The sequence below is a fragment of the Staurois parvus genome, unplaced genomic scaffold, assembly GCF_062004578.1.
Source record: "Staurois parvus isolate SC_StPar_1 unplaced genomic scaffold, SC_StPar_1.0 ptg000432l, whole genome shotgun sequence".
Lineage (NCBI taxonomy): Eukaryota > Metazoa > Chordata > Amphibia > Anura > Ranidae > Staurois > Staurois parvus.
In genome coordinates, this window is record NW_028318228.1 from 6308744 (window position 1) to 6325750 (window position 17007).

A 17007-nucleotide genomic window follows, 5' to 3' on the forward strand; every position below is an offset into this window, starting at 1 on the left:
CATTCCATTTTCAGAAGGGCCAAGAGGAGAAGGGGTCCCCCCAACTAATGGACTGTTCTTTACTCTGCTAAGACTATTAGACTACAGACTTGTTGAGAGGGTTCCACAACCCAAATTGTTCTCAGTTGCCAGATATCCTGCTGTTTTTCATTTATTTCAGTGCAGTAGAATTTGCATCACAGTCTACCACTTGAAACACAGACTTCTTAGCCCAACTCAGTACTACAGCCTATAGCTTTAGTGTTCTTTCCCCTTTCATTGCTTGGAATGCAGGACTCCTCCTGTAGCACGTGTGTCTTTGTAGATAGTGACACTGTTAGTACCTCAACTCGAATACATTGCACCTGTAAAGCAACTTGCTTCATCAAGCCAATTCCCTACTTATTGGAATACAAATTATACTGGAGTCTACTTCCATCCATTCCTCATCTATATCAATCTTTTCCATTACTAACTTCCACAAAGCGTCCCTTTCTAGTTCCGCTACAGTCAGGGGAAGTTTCCCTACTACTGTGCTCTTTCTTCTTCAAGAAATCTTGCTCTCAAATAAAAAGGACCTCAACATTAATGTGCACCAACTGAGGCCCCAAGAAGCGCACAGAAGAGCTGTTTTTATATTCTGAAGTGATACTAAAGGGGATGTTATTATATACATATCCATCTTTGGAGTTAAACCATGCTCCCAGTCATTGAGAACCCAAAAGTGAGTTAGTCCAAATTCTTGACATGCTATTTCAGCTCATTTTGGGAAAGAGAACTTGTCCTGAAGAACATTTTGGATTTGTTCTGTGCTTGATCATATGGCTGAGTTTTTATAGTGTCTAACCTTTGTACACGCCTACTGTTATTTCTTTTGTGCTTGTACTATTTTTACTTTGATCTCAATAAATTCAGAATACTGGTTCATCTTAAACGGTGTGGTTGCATTGTGTTTCAGGGTCAGAGGGGTCTCCTGGTCAAGGTCTAATGAAGATGTCAGTGGGGGCTGTGCTTCCAAATCAGGCTCAGAACAGACAGGGAACCCAAAAATACTCAGCGGCTCCTAAGAGGGTAACGCTACATATTGTACACAGATCCCTAAGCACAAGGCCAAGTTGACCCTCCAGTAGTTACAGCAGAAAAAAGGTGAAGGTTCTGGAATGGCCATCACAGTCTCCTGACCTCAATAATATCATGGGGAGATCTCAAACAAGCGGTTCATGCAAGACAACCAAAGACTTTCCAGGACCTGGAGGCATTTTACCAAGACGAATGGGCAGCTATACCACCTGCAAGAATTTGTGGACCTCGTAAACAACTATTACAAAAGACTGCACGCTGTCTATGCTGTTACACAGTTAATATTTATGTTAATGTACATGAGAATTCATATAGTTTATTCTTTGTACCATTTCCTATGGACATTTCTATAGTTAGTAATGCTGCCATCCAGTGGCCTTATTTGGTAATACACTTTGTTTTTCATGTTGCCTTCCTGAGATCTATGACACAATTCCTTTGTATATGAAGCTCCTCCCTTCTTTATGAGTTCAGCACTTCCTGTGTCATGGATGCAGCTAACAGACCACATGTAACAGGGACACATGTATTCTGCATAGTACGCTACAGAAAGTATCATCTTTTGACCGCATAATACTGGAAACCATTCATTCTGCTGTATCTTGTTGTCACATGTACAGAATAAAGCAACTTCTGGATGAACACAGTATTGGTGAGTTCAAGCTATCTGATAAGGATTGTCCACAGTGATTATATCTGCTTATACAGGCTAGGCAGAGAGGTCTCACAAGGGATAAATCGCTATCACAACAATCTGAGTCAGAATAGTCAAAAGATGCATAGAATCCCTACAGCCTGCTGTGTATATGTGTGTGCCTAATTGCAATCAAGCTCAGTGCCATCCGCCATCTTGCAAAGCACATGGTCGCACAAGCTTACTGCACTTCATGTGAATGTTGAAAACTGTTTCTCTGCATTGAACTGTGTTACCCCACCTGTCTAAGCTGCTGTTTGTCTTCTTAAAGAGACAGTACCAATTTTTGCAGAACAGTAAAAAATGTCTAGACAAGGCTCTGAACACTCCTTTATGGCCGAACCAACGCAGATACATCATTCCTCTGAACCAGCAGACGTACAGGGAGCAGATTCTGCAGACATTCCCGAACAGAGCGTAAAACCCAAACGTACAATAAAGCCGACACAGAAACTCAGGGAAAACTATGAAGCCACTAGAGATGAGTTCTCCAGTAATCTGTCAGACCTCTGGGACCGAACTTTACAATGCATGTCAGTTTTGTCACACTTTAATGATCAACCAGCTGAATTAAGAGACTCTATAAATCGTCTATCGGCTGCGTATGAACGCTATCAGCGGCTGTCTGTAAAATACTCAGCTTTCTTGCAGGACTCTAATATAGAGGATTCTTCAGCAGAACTGACCAGGACTGATGCACTAAACCAACAAAGGGATCTTGCAGTGCAAAATGCTAAGTTTAAAGCAGAACTCCGCATTACTCAACTGCAGGAGACCAGATCTCACAGATCCACCTCAACCAAGCGCACTGCACTTTCTTCTAGATCCTCTCGCTCCAGAAGTTCGACGTTAAGCGATAAGCTAATAGAGGCCCGCGCTGATGCTGAATCGAAAAAGGCGCAAAGCTCTTTTACCAGAAAGGAAGCAGAGGTAGAAGCACGCAAGATAGCTCAACAAGCAGAGATGATAGCTCAGCAAGCAGAGATGGAAGCTAAAAGCAAAGCTCAGCAAGCAGAGTTGGAAGCTAAAAGCAAAGCTCAGCAAGCAGAGATGATAGCTCAGCAAGCAGAGATGGAAGCTAAAAGCAAAGCTCTCCAAGCACAAATGGCTTCTCAACAAGCAGAGGCAGATTCCCAAATAAAGATTCTGCAGATGGAAGGGGAGGAAGCAGCTTCCCTAGCAAGGCTGAAAGTCCTTGAACAAGCAATGGGACAAAGTACTAATTCAGACTGCCTTATCCCAGCAGAACTGGAAGATCCAGTTGAACGCACCAGTGAATACGTATTAAAGCATAACATGTGCGAAGATACAGAGTCATCTCCTGTACCTCCTATTAACAACACTGTTCTGACTCTCAATACAGAGACCTCTCAGCTCCATATGCCTAAGCCTCTTCAAATCTACAACACAAGTACATCTATGCAGCAAACCACATCAACTCCTGCCAACAACAAGGTGACTTCCAGTGACAAGTCACAGCTCAAGCCACAGCCAGCACAAGCCTTAGAGACTACACCACAGTTAAACGCTCATGCAACATCATTTTACCCTGGTAAATCTCACCCTACATCACCAGAGAACTTTCACACCCAAGGGGTTTCACAAGTTACTTTGGCACCAAAGAGTGAGAGATCAGACTTGAATGACTTTGCCAGATATATGATTCGCCGTGAGCTCATTAACACCAGCCTCTCAAGGTTTGACGACTGTCCAGAGAGCTACAGGGCCTGGAGATCAACCTTCAAGGCTGCTATTGCTGATCTCAACCCTACTACTAAGGAAGAACTTGATTTGCTCATAAAGTGGCTGGGACCAGAATCTGCAGATCGTGTTAAAAGACTTAGAACAGTACATGCTGACCACCCAGACGCAGGTCTTGTTGCTGCATGGGCAAGACTTGAGCAAGCCTATGGTAGCTCTGAAGCCATAGAGAGCGCTCTATTCAAGAGACTGCAAAACTTCCCAAAAATAGGAAACAAAGACTATCGCAAGCTCCAAGATCTAAGTGATCTCCTCATGGAGCTAGAGTTGGCAAAGACAGACCCACGTCTATCTGGACTAAGCTTCCTGGACACCGCTCATGGTGTCAACCCAGTGGTGTCTAAACTGCCATACGGCCTGCAAGAGAAATGGGCACAACAGGGCTCAAGGTACAAAAGAGACTATAACGTATCTTTTCCTCCATTCTCATACTTTTGCAGGTTCATTAGTGATCAAGCCTGGACGAGAAACGATCCCAGCTTCAGCTTCAGTGAACCAAACTTGCCTGCTTCATCCTCATCATCATCAAGGTATGATAACACAGCAGCTAAACGTAGAGACTGTACTAGAGAAATATCTGTTAAAAGGACAGACATCTCACCCTCCACAACCTCACCTACTGACCAAGGCATTGTGGGTGCCAGAGATAAAGACCCTAATCGTCAGTGTCCTATTCACAAGAAGCCTCACCCTCTTAAGAAATGTCGTGGGCTTAGGGCAAAGACTTTACAAGAGCGCAGGGAGATTCTCCAGAAACTTGGAATATGCTACAAGTGCTGTGCTTCTTATAACCACTTTGCTAAAGACTGTAAAGTTGCATCAAGTGCACAGAATGCGGTAGCGACGGAAATGTTACAGCCATGCATCATACTCCACTTTCAGACAACCCTTTCAGGCTACCTACCTCAACCCCTGTCTCAAATTATGGCGGGGAGCAACAAAGTCATGCTCTAGCCAAAAGTAATGTTTCTTCTTCATGCACAGAAGTCTGTGGAGAGGGACTGGATCACAAATGCTGTGCCAAGATATGCCTAGTCAAGATATACCCAAAGGATCATCCTGAGGAAGCTGCTAGGATGTATGCCATAATAGATGAACAGAGCAACAGATCCCTGGTTAAGCCTAAATTCTTTGAGATCTTTGGCTTAGAAGGTCACGCCACACCGTATACTCTCAGAACCTGTTCTGGTTGTGTAGAGACCTTTGGCAGAAGGGTCGATGGATTCATGGTCTCTCATATTAAGGATGGAGAAGGCATACCCCTCCCAACATTAGTTGAATGTGATCAGATACCAGACGAAAGAGAAGAGATTCCTACTCCAGAAGCTGCATATCATCATCCTCACTTAAGGCACCTTGCTGATAAGATTCCGGCGATGGACAAGAGTGCTGAAATCTTGGTCCTGCTAGGAAGAGACATTCTCAGAGTACATAAAGTACGCGACCAATGCGATGGACCTGACGATGCCCCTTATGCACAAAGACTTGACCTAGGCTGGGTAATAGTGGGCAATGTATGCCTGGACAGAACGTCATCTGAGATCCACTCCTTCAAAACTTACATGTTGGGAAATGGACGTGCATCCCACTTCAAACAGTGCCCTCACCATTATGAAGTAAAGGAGAAGCCTCTTGACATCATCCAAGTACCTGATGTTACTCCTGTTCTTTGTGATGACAACCTAGGTACCACAGTGTTTTGTACTACAAGTGATGACAACAAAATAGCCTTGTCAGTCGAACATAGAGAGTTCATCAAAATAATGGAGGAAGAATTCTTCCAGGATGAGTCTAACAGCTGGATCGCACCATTACCTCTTCGTGCTGCAAGGGCCACACTCCCAACCAATCGTGAACAGGCTCTATCCAGATTTAACTCACTTCAACGAACACTAAAGAACAGGCCTGAAATGAAGGAACATTTCATCGCTTTTATGAAAAGGATCTTTGACAATGATCACGCCGAACCAGCGCCACTACTTCAAAGACACGATGAGTGCTGGTACCTGCCTTTCTTTGGAGTGTATCATCCACGTAAGCCAAAACAAATCAGGGTAGTATTTGACTCCAGTGCCAAGCATCAAGGCGTATCTCTGAACGATGTTCTTCTCACTGGCCCGAATCTAACCAACAACCTTGTAGGTATACTTATGAGATTTAGAAGAGAACCAGTTGCCATAACTGCTGATATTGAGCAAATGTTTCATTGCTTCATTGTACGTGAAGACCATAGGAACCTCCTAAGGTTTCTGTGGCACCGTAACAACATGGACAATGAGATAATTGAATACCGCATGAAGGTACATGTTTTTGGAAATAGTCCCTCACCCGCTGTTGCAACATATGGTTTACGAAGGACTGCCCTTGATGGAGAAAAGGAGTATGGTGCGGATGCTCGACACTTCATTGAGAGAGACTTTTATGTTGACGATGGACTTAAGTCTTTACCTACAGACGAAGAAGCCATAGACCTGCTCCAAAGGACACAAGGTATGCTTTCTGAGGCTAACCTCAGACTACACAAGAATGCCTCGAATAGTGTCGCTGTTATGAAAGCCTTTCAACCTGGCGATCATGCCACTGTGTTTAAAGATTTAAATTTTTCTTGGAATGGACATGCCACCTGTACAGAGAAGTCTGGGCCTACGGTGGGACTTATTAAAAGATACCTTCGACTTTCAAGTCGGCTCTGCAGACAGACCATTTACCAAGCGTGGTGTTCTGTCTGTGGTGAACAGCTTATACGATCCATTGGGATTTGTGGCTCCCATCACCATACAAGGTAAAGCCTTACTTAGACAGTGCTCAGAGTCTATTAAAGGTTGGGATGCTCCGCTGCCTACAGACAAGCTTCCAAAGTGGGAGTCCTGGAAACAATCTCTACATGCCTTAGATGGAATCAGTATACCACGCTGTTACACCTCAGCTTCCCTTGCTACAAGTCAGGGAAAAGAGCTTCACATCTTCTCAGAAGCATCTGCCATAATCAATTCAAGACCACTTGTTCCAGTTTCTACAGATCCAGAGACCCCAACTATTCTTACCCCAGCTACTCTACTTACCCAGAAGCTTGGGTCCGTTCCTGTTCCACCTGGAAACTTTAAAGCAGGAAATCTGTGCTATGACCAGTGGAAGCGAGTACAACACCTCTCCAACTGCTTCTGGAATCGTTGGAGGATGGAGTATATTTCTACTCTGCAAGGATGCAGAAAATGGCAATGCCTGAACCCTAACATTAAAGTTGGAGATCTTGTTCTGCTGAAGGACCAGCAAGCTGAAAGAATCGAGTGGCCTATGGGACTCATTGTAAAGAGCATTCCTAGTGATGACGGCAAGGTACGCAAGGTGGAGGTGAAAGTTGCAAGACAAGGGACTGTAAAGACTTTCAGCAGACCTATCACGGAACTTGTTCTGCTCTTACCCTTTGGAGAATGAACTTACTTGCGTATGCTGCTGGATCCAACCTGTGACTTCAAGAAGGAAGTGTCTTGAACTTTAATTGATACAACTTGAAGCCTTACATTATAATTGTTGCACTATATGCATGTTCTCTTTTTTATATCTTTCAGGTCTTCAAGACATCAAGCAAATTGCACTGTTGTTTATTTGCAATTGTATAACTACCGTTATGGCTTAAATAGTGACATTTACAATGCCAGACAGGGAGTATGCTGTTACACAGTTAATATTTATGTTAATGTACATGAGAATTCATATAGTTTATTCTTTGTACCATTTCCTATGGACATTTCTATAGTTAGTAATGCTGCCATCCAGTGGCCTTATTTGGTATGCATTTGTTTTTATATTACCTCCCTGAGATCTATGACACAATTCCTTTGCATATGAAGCTCCTCCCTTCTTTATGAGTTCAGCACTTCCTGTGTCATGGAGGCAGCTAACAGACCACATGTAACAGGGACACATGTATTCTGCATACAATCAATCAAAAAGCTCCTATACAGCCACAAAACACTACTTCCTCCCTAGGAAGTGAATAAACTATTAAATGTACTTTTTGTGATAAACTTCCCAATCAGCCCAATCTATCTCAAAAATTCAATAAACCAACATATTCCAAAAAGTGATGATCAAATCTAAACTAAAATAATAATAAACCACCCCTCTAATATATATTCCAAAATCATCAAATATAAATGATAAAATAACATAAATAAAATAAAATATAATAAATTAAAATATATATAAAAGTGTCCAAATCTCCAAAAAATAATAATAATAATAATAATAAGTGTCCAAATCTCCAAAAAGGTATGTAATATAAACAAATAAATGTCCAAAAATCCCAAGAAAAACAAAAACGTTCTTTATGTGTTCAGTGAAGCAAAACGATTCTCCAAAAATGCCTTGTTATCCTCAAAAGTAAAAAGAAAAATATATCATAGTGTAATATCCTCAAACATATATATATGCTTCACACTGTGCAAAACTCAGATCACACCAAAAATAGTGAAAAATCAATAAATAAAAATAAACGTGAGAACTCGTGATCACTCCAATCTCAAGTGAAAAGTGATACTAGGTACCAATATCCTATATACTCCAGCCAAAGTAGATGCTAAATACCATTACCCTCTTATGGTATATTCAGGCATATACTGTTAGATAGGAAAGGCATTCCTCCATCACTCTTATCCCGGGGTATTCCTCATATGGACAAAGAGAAGGCTCAATCAGGCAGATTTCATAAAAAGATATAAATTTATTCCACACTTACATGTAAAAACACTTTATCCAGCTCTCTGTACTGCACATTTCAGTCTCTGGTTGAAAAAACGATCGTTTCCAACCGACAAAATGGCCGCGGCGACACTTCCGGTTAGCGTGCGTGCGTAATGACGTCACTCCCCTAGGGGAGTGACGTCATTACGCACGCACGCTAACCGGAAGTGTCGCCGCGGCCATTTTGTCGGTTGGAAACGATCGTTTTTTCAACCAGAGACTGAAATGTGCAGTACAGAGAGCTGGATAAAGTGTTTTTACATGTAAGTGTGGAATAAATTTATATCTTTTTATGAAATCTGCCTGATTGAGCCTTCTCTTTGTCCATATGAGGAATACCCCGGGATAAGAGTGATGGAGGAATGCCTTTCCTATCTAACAGTATATGCCTGAATATACCATAAGAGGGTAATGGTATTTAGCATCTACTTTGGCTGGAGTATATAGGATATTGGTACCTAGTATCACTTTTCACTTGAGATTGGAGTGATCACGAGTTCTCACGTTTATTTTTATTTATTGATTTTTCACTATTTTTGGTGTGATCTGAGTTTTGCACAGTGTGAAGCATATATATATGTTTGAGGATATTACACTATGATATATTTTTCTTTTTACTTTTGAGGATAACAAGGCATTTTTGGAGAATCGTTTTGCTTCACTGAACACATAAAGAACGTTTTTGTTTTTCTTGGGATTTTTGGACATTTATTTGTTTATATTACATACCTTTTTGGAGATTTGGACACTTATTATTATTATTATTATTATTTTTTGGAGATTTGGACACTTTTATATATATTTTAATTTATTATATTTTATTTTATTTATGTTATTTTATCATTTATATTTGATGATTTTGGAATATATATTAGAGGGGTGGTTTATTATTATTTTAGTTTAGATTTGATCATCACTTTTTGGAATATGTTGGTTTATTGAATTTTTGAGATAGATTGGGCTGATTGGGAAGTTTATCACAAAAAGTACATTTAATAATGTATTCTGCATAGTAAGCTACAGAAAGTATCATCTTTTGACCGCATAATACTGGAAACCATTCATTCTGCTGTATCCTGTTTCACATGTACAGAATAAAGCAACTTCTGGATGAACACAGTATTGGTGAGTTCAGCTATCTGATAAGGATTGTCCACAGTGATTATATCTGTTTATACAGGTTAGGCAGAGAGGTCTCACAAGGGATAAATCGCTATCACAACAATCTGAGTCAGAATACTGTCATCAATTCTAAAGGGGGCAATACACAGTATTAGAACTAAGGGTAGGCAGACTTTTGAGTAGGGGGCATGTCATTGGTTTACTTGTTGCTATGTTTTCTTTAATGATTATGCCATTCTGTTATGACCTACAGTTGAATAAGAAACCCATAAGAAATAAAAAAATGTTTGCTTTATAAATTGTACATACAGTATATTACCAATTCTGCAAGGGGAGGCAAACTTTTGAGCACAACTGTACATTGTATATATGATCGCAGTGTTCTCATTATATGTTTAGTATATATATGAGCTCAGTACTATCAGTGTATGTTTAGTGTATATATATATATGATCTCAGTGTTCTCACTGTATGTTTAGTGCAGGGGCGGACTGACCATTTGGAAACTCGGGCACTGCTCAAGGGCCTGGGGTCAGTAGGGGGCCTCATGAGATGCCCCTGGTAGCTTTTTCATAGGCTTTTTTGAGTTTGGGCAAGGACACAGGGGCCCCATGATCCCCTATTGCCCGGGGGCCCCATGAGTTGTCAGTCCGCCCCTGATATGAAGCATACTAACACATTATGCTCTTATTTTGCAGGGGACAGTCCGCCCCTGGTTTAGTGTGTATATATATATATACTGTATATATATATATGAGCTCAGTACCATCAGTGCATGTTCAGAAACAGCGATAATGATATTGATAGTTGTGCAAACATAGACAAAGGTTGGCAATATATGTTTGGCAATAAAAAGGAGGACCGAGAATCATGTTAACAGAAGACCAACAGCCTGAGTCAATAACATAATTGATAGCCAAAATGTGTCCATCACTGTCACATGTGTAAGCATGAATTGTTATTGATTTGAAAAATATAAAATATAAAAATAAGTAGATTCTTATCACAGTATAAGAACCAAATACATTTAAAATATTGTCAGTGCTCATTATCAGGTCTAGAAAAAAATAATCAGTAACTTAGAAATGTTAACAATAAAAATGAAATGAGAGACACCTGTGGCATTTTATGCTTTGAAATAAATCCATTTACTGCTAATATTTGCTCAGAAACAAGATACTGTATACATTTTTGTTTTTCTGTTCTTTTACATCTGTTGTGCAGTAGGCTATTGCTCTAAGTAGGCAGAGTCATATCAGAGTGTACAGGAAATTTACCAAAGTTACTGCCTTTTAATGACTATTATTATTATTATTATTTTTCAGCACAGTTTATATTAGTTTTCACATTGTCAGTACAGGGCTTAGCAGTGTATATCATGCAGAGCTCAGGAGTGTGTATTGCACAGGGCGCAGGGCTCAGGATAGTTTATTGTGCACAGTGCAGAGCTCAGTAGTGTGTATTGCGCAGGGTGCAGAGCTCAGTAGTGCGTATTGCGCAGGGTGCAGAGCTCAATAGTGTGTATTGCGCAGGGTGCAGAGCTCAGTAGTGTGTATTGCGCAGGGTGCAGAGCTCAGGAGTGCGTATTGCGCAGGGTGTAGAGCTCAGGAATGTGTATTACGCAGGGTCCAGAGCTCAGGAGTGTGTATTGCGCATGGTGCAGAGCTCAGGATAGTTTATTTTGCAGGGTGCAGAGCTCAGGAGTGTGTATTGCGCAGGGTGCAGAGCTCAGGAGTGTGAATTGCGCAGGGCGCAGAGCTCAGGAGTGTGTATTGCGCAGGGTGCAGAGCTCGGGAGTGTGTATTGCACAGGGTGCAGAGCTCGGGGGTGTGTATTGTGCAGGGTGAAGAGCTCAGAATATTTTTTTTGTGCAGGGCGCAGAGCTCAGGAGTGTGTATTGCGCAGGGTGCAGAGCTCAGGAGGGTGCATTGCGCAGGGTGCAAAGCTCAGGAGGGCATATTGCTCAGGGTGCAGAGCTCTGAAGGGTGTATCATGCAGGGCCCTGGAGAGCATATTGTACAGGGTGCAAAGCTCGGGAGTGTGTATTGCGCAGGGTGCAGAGCTCAGGAGTGTGTATTGAGCAGGGTGCAGAGCTCAGGATAGTTTATTGTACAGGGTGCAGCGCTCGGGAGTGAGTATTGCGCAGGATGCAGAGCTCGGGAGGGTGCATTGCGCAGGGTACAGGGCTCGGGAGTGTGTAATGCACAGGGTGCAGAGGTTGGGAGTATGCACTGAGCAGCGTGCAGAGCTCGGGACAGTTTTTTGCGCAGGGTGCAGAGCCTGGGACTGTGTATTGCACAGGGTGCACAGCTCGGGAATGTGTATTGTTCAGGGTGTAGAGCTCGGGAGTGTGCATTGCACAGGGTGCAGAGCTCAGGATAATTTATTGCGCAGGGTGCAGAGCTCAGGAGTGTGTATTGCGCAGGGTGCAGTGCTTGGGAGTGTGTATTGTGCAGGGTGCAGAGCTCGGGAGAGTGTATTGTGCAGGGTGTAGAGCTCCGGAGTGTGTATTGTGCAGGGTGCAGAGCTCAGTGTGTGTATTGCGCTGGGTGCAGAGCTCGGAAGCGTGCATTGCGCAGGGTGCAGAGCTCTGGGACAGTTTATTGTGCAGGGTGCAGCGCTCGGGACTGTGTATTGCACAGGATACAGAGCTCGGTACTGTGTATTGTGCACGGTGCAGAGCTCAGGAGTGTGTATTGTGCTGGGTGCAGAGCTCGGGAGTGTGCATTGCACAGGATACAGAGCTCGGGACTGTGTATTGTGCAGGGTGCAGAGCTCAGGATAGTTTATTGCGCAGGGTGCAGAGCTCAGGAGTGTGTATTGCGCAGGGTGCAAGGGAGGATATCACACAAGATACAGGGCTCAAGAATGGGTAACACACAGCCTAGTGTACAAAAAAAAACCTTCCCGCAAACCCTATTCCCAGTACAAAGTTCTTCCCCCTAACCTCCCAGTATAGAACTCTTCCACCAACCCCCCTTCCCCCTCAAGTACAGCACTCCCTCCCCCCTGTCCCAGTAAAGACCTCTCCCCTCAACTTCCTCTGCCTTCCCAGTATAAATGGCGCAGCGAGGGAAATCTGAGCAAGAGCAGCTAGCAGGTACTCGCCTAGTCCTCAGTAGTTCTCAGAAGGTGCAGGAGGAGCTGCTGCCAGAAAGCTGGACTCTGCTATCTCGGTGTAAAGCAGGGAGCATTCTGAGTGAGCCCAAAGAAGGCCGGCTTCTGTGTTTACAAGTGACAGCGGTGAGCGCAGGGCTAGTGCCAGAGGTGGTTGTTTGGAGTACTGCTGAGCTTTGGCCAATAAAAAGCCCTGCTGTCAGGAATGACACTGCATTCATTTCTGTTCGGAGGTGCAGGAGATGGGAGCAGATGAAGCTTCTGGTGTACCCCCGTTCCACGTAGAAATAGTGCCCACCCCACACCCCCATGCCTCAGCTGTCCTTAGGAGGGCCCTGCTCATAGGAGATTACAATCCAGAGGGAAGGGCAAGTGATACAAAGGGCATTATCTGAGAGGGATGAGCTGATGTAGGTGGGAAAGGCTTCCCTGAAGAGATGAGTTTTCAGGGATCACCTAGAGAGAAGTTTGATAGAATAGGTTACAGGGGATGCTCACTTTTCTCCAGACCAGGCCCCCCCCCCCAAAAAAAAACCCCACCAAAACCGTGAATATCCAGTTGTGTCATTGCTCTTTTTCCATTGCTGATCATAGGACACATAAATATAGTTGGATGCTTTATTAGTTGTGATGGGGTGCACTAAACAGGTTTTGATAAAACTTGCAAAGTTTGTGCATTACGATTTGGCATACCATTCATGAATGTAATTCAATAAAGTGTCCAGCTGGCTTTTTTCACAATATTGTCCCTATAGAGCTACCCCTGCAGGGGCCACTGAATTTTACTGGTTCATTCCCAAACAGTACAGAGGCTGCTAGTCACTCAAGAAATTGTCAATTCACTCTGGCTCCAATAGGGGTTTTCTTTTTGTAAAGTATTACTTAGGGAACTTGCAAAATGAAAAGGATCGGAGGCACTGAAGAATTCCTAAAAACGATTAGCACATGACAATAGGAGAACAATTATTTCCCCAGGTCTGGATTCCCCCACAACTGAAGACCATGGGGTGACTTTCTGAATAGGCTAACGCTCCACAGCTGAAGACCATGAAGCAAAGTTCTATGACATACAGTTATGAATATTGGACAGTCTAAATCCTCACAGGTGAAAGCCATTAGGTAATTCCTGAACTGGATAAGGGCTCACAGCTGGGGACTATGAGGCAGATCTCTCAGACATGCAATCTTCTCCTTAGTACTTGCTGAATACCGAACAGGCTAAGGCCATGGGGCAAGTCTTTGGATGTCTGGTTACCCGGTGCAAAGCCAGTAATTGGTAGCCAGTGCAGATTCCCAATACACAGCCTCGAGGATCAACGCAGGGTCCCTACTCACATGAGTTGAGTCCATTTACTCCTGGAGCTTCTGAGGCTGCAAGGCCTGCACCTTCTGGAACCCTCCTGGGGAGAAGGAACCCCTCTCATCAGTGTCTTTGACTATTTATCTTCATTTCAGCCCCCTACTGGACATTCCCCTCCATGGATTGACTGAAACCTGATAAATTTACAGGTTGGCTGATTTGAATCACCCGCCCTAAGCTCTGAATACTTCTTCCAAAGGCAGGGGGACGCAATAAAACTCTCAGCCAGTGAGACCATGGTCAGGCCAGAATAAACAATTGCTGCTCACTTGATTACAGAAGGAGCCAAAAACTAAAATTACCTAACATCCTATGCAAGGAAGGTGCTATATTCCTTTGTGAATCTATTAAAGAATATGAATATGTTGGTTGGTTGGTGTTTGGGTGGTTGTGCAGTTTGAAAAGTATTATTTTCGGACTGAAGTAAAAACAAATAAGTCAATGCTAGCCACCATATGGGTTCTATAATAGAATACATTAGTCAACCTATTAAATAAAAAAAATGCAAGGTTATCATAAATGTGTAGCAAGCATAGTATCCTTTTGGAAAAAAAATCTGATTTAGGATTACTGAATTCATATTATTACAAGAGAATTTTAATTTCCTGTTCATGGTACTTCTTTGCTGTACTGAATAAACATGAAATCTACTCTTGTAGTTTGTTCTGTGTGACTATATATCAAAAACATTATTTTGTCACACTACATGCAATCTTATATAGCCATCTCTTCAACAAGATAATAATTATTCTTACATTTTTTACCTAGTGAGACAGTGTAGTGCCCTGCCATTGAATAAAAATGGTTTTTTATTACCCAGGGTTCTTATCCAGGCAGGCTGAGGGGCTCCAGGATGCATGCGGCATTCAGAGGAAACTGGTTCCTCAATAGTTGATAAAACCTGGTTTGAGACCTGGAGTCTGGGGACTTCACAGAGATTTGGAGGGGATGAATTCTCCAATCCTGGGCCCTGGTTTTTGAAACAACCAGCGGACTAACTGGGAAGGTGTGTATAGTGTTTTTATTAGAGACCTGACTATGGTTCCGGGCTCCAGCCTGGCAGACAGAATTAGTCTCTGCCCAGGAGTCAGGAAGGCTGACTGTCTGGAGGATACAAATATAGACAAAGAAATAAAATATACTTTCAGCGTTCAGATTCTTCTGAGTATTGCAGCAGCTAGCAAAATTTGCTGACCACAAATCAAATCAACATAAGCATTCGTGCAGCACTAAAAATAAAAATGTCCATAAAAATGTAAATGTCTATACAAAAGAAAGTACAAAGAGACAAATATTTCAGTCTCCAAGAAAGTCCAAATACTGTCCACTATGCAGAGAGGGATCCACGCTACACCCACAGTGGAAGAACCAAACCGCTTACTGAACAATGTTGACCCTCATATTATAGAGTGGTCAACAGTGATTCACTTGGGCTCCCACACATTCCAGCTTCAGCACATATTGTACATAGGACTTTTTCCCAGAATTCAGCAGATGCACCTAAGATGATATAGACCCCCCCCCCAGCAGTCAGCTGGGCGTTTAAGGGAACTCCCTAGGCCTTCCGCACCTTCTAGCCACAATACATGCATGGGTCACTTCACTCAGAATTGATGGATATATAAACATAGCTCCATAGTGCAGTAAATGTCAAAAGAAAGTTATTAAAAATCTATTGTACTAACATAAGTGAAGAGAATTGCGCATTACAAATCCACCAATATGGGCGTGGTGTCCAGCGTGATGATGTCACACAACAAGCCCCACCCTAGCAATAGCGTTTTAATACAATTTTTAAGATTTACTGCACTATGGATCTATGTTTAAGCCAGGAGACTGATGTGCATTTCATTTTGTGCTAGAGAGATGCTGGAAAACCCTGTGAGGGAAACCTTGGAACTTTTCTTTCATTATTAAAGTGGTCAAGAAAAGGCCTAAATTGAAGATTTATTTGAGCAGTTATGTCCTTAATGCTCTACCATTTGAAGCTGGTTCTCACACTAGCTGTGCTACATCTATGTATGATCCAGGGGCGGACTGACCATTTGGAAACTTGGGCACTGCCCGAGGGCCCGGGGTCAGTAGGGGACCCCATGAGATGCCCCTTGTACCTTTTTCATAGGCTTTTCTGAGTTTGGGCAAGGACACAGGGGCCCCATGATCCCCTATTGCCCGGGGGCCCCATGAGTTGTCAGTCCGCCCCTGGTATGGTCTATAACTCCTCAGAAGAATAACAAACTCCAGAGGTCCTTTGTGCAAAATATTTAGTACCCCTCACATCTTATTGAAAATCCAATTAGATCATCTTTCTGTTCATTTGTAAGAAAATATGGTATGGTTTCAATGTTGAATAAATCTGATATTCCTGCAAAAAGCTCAGATACAGAACAGATGAAGAGACACATGGAATTGTCCAACTGTACTTAATTTGTTGCAGAATATGATGTGACCACATATCAAATAAGTTAAAGGGACTGAGTGTCAAGACCTTGTAGGTACCGGGACATTTGCTATTCAACCTGTGAGCTGAACATCACGGGAAGACAAATCTTCCAATGCAGCCATTGTATTTTTTACAGCATCTGCATTTTTCTGGCTGGTTCCTTGGATTTTTCAATCGAAGCATGTTGGGTGGGAAGCTGCTGACTGAGCCACCTACTGAGCAGATTTTGCCCAGTTCATCAGGACCCCACCTAAATTCCCCCTGTGTATGGCCAGCTTTAGAGCTTACATTTTGCATTGAGAAGTGCTTTAAAGGAATCTTAACCATTTCAATACCGTGCAATTTTACACCTTCCTGCCCAGGCCATTTTTCACGTTTCAGCGCTCTCACACTTTGAATGACAATTGCGCGGTCATACAACACTGTACCCAAACTAAAATTTTATCATTTTCTTCACACAACTAGAGCTTTCTTTTGGTGGTATTTAATCACCGCTGGGGTTTTTATTTTTTGCTAAATTAACAAAAAGAGAACAAAAAATTTTGAAAAAAAAACACGTTTTTCTTTGTTTCTGTTATAAAAGTTTACAAATAAATAATTGTTCTTCATAAATTTAGGCCAAGATGTATTCTGCTACATGTCTTTGGTGAAAATAACCCAAATTAGGATGTATTATTTAGTTTGTAGGAAAGTTATAGAGTTCACAAA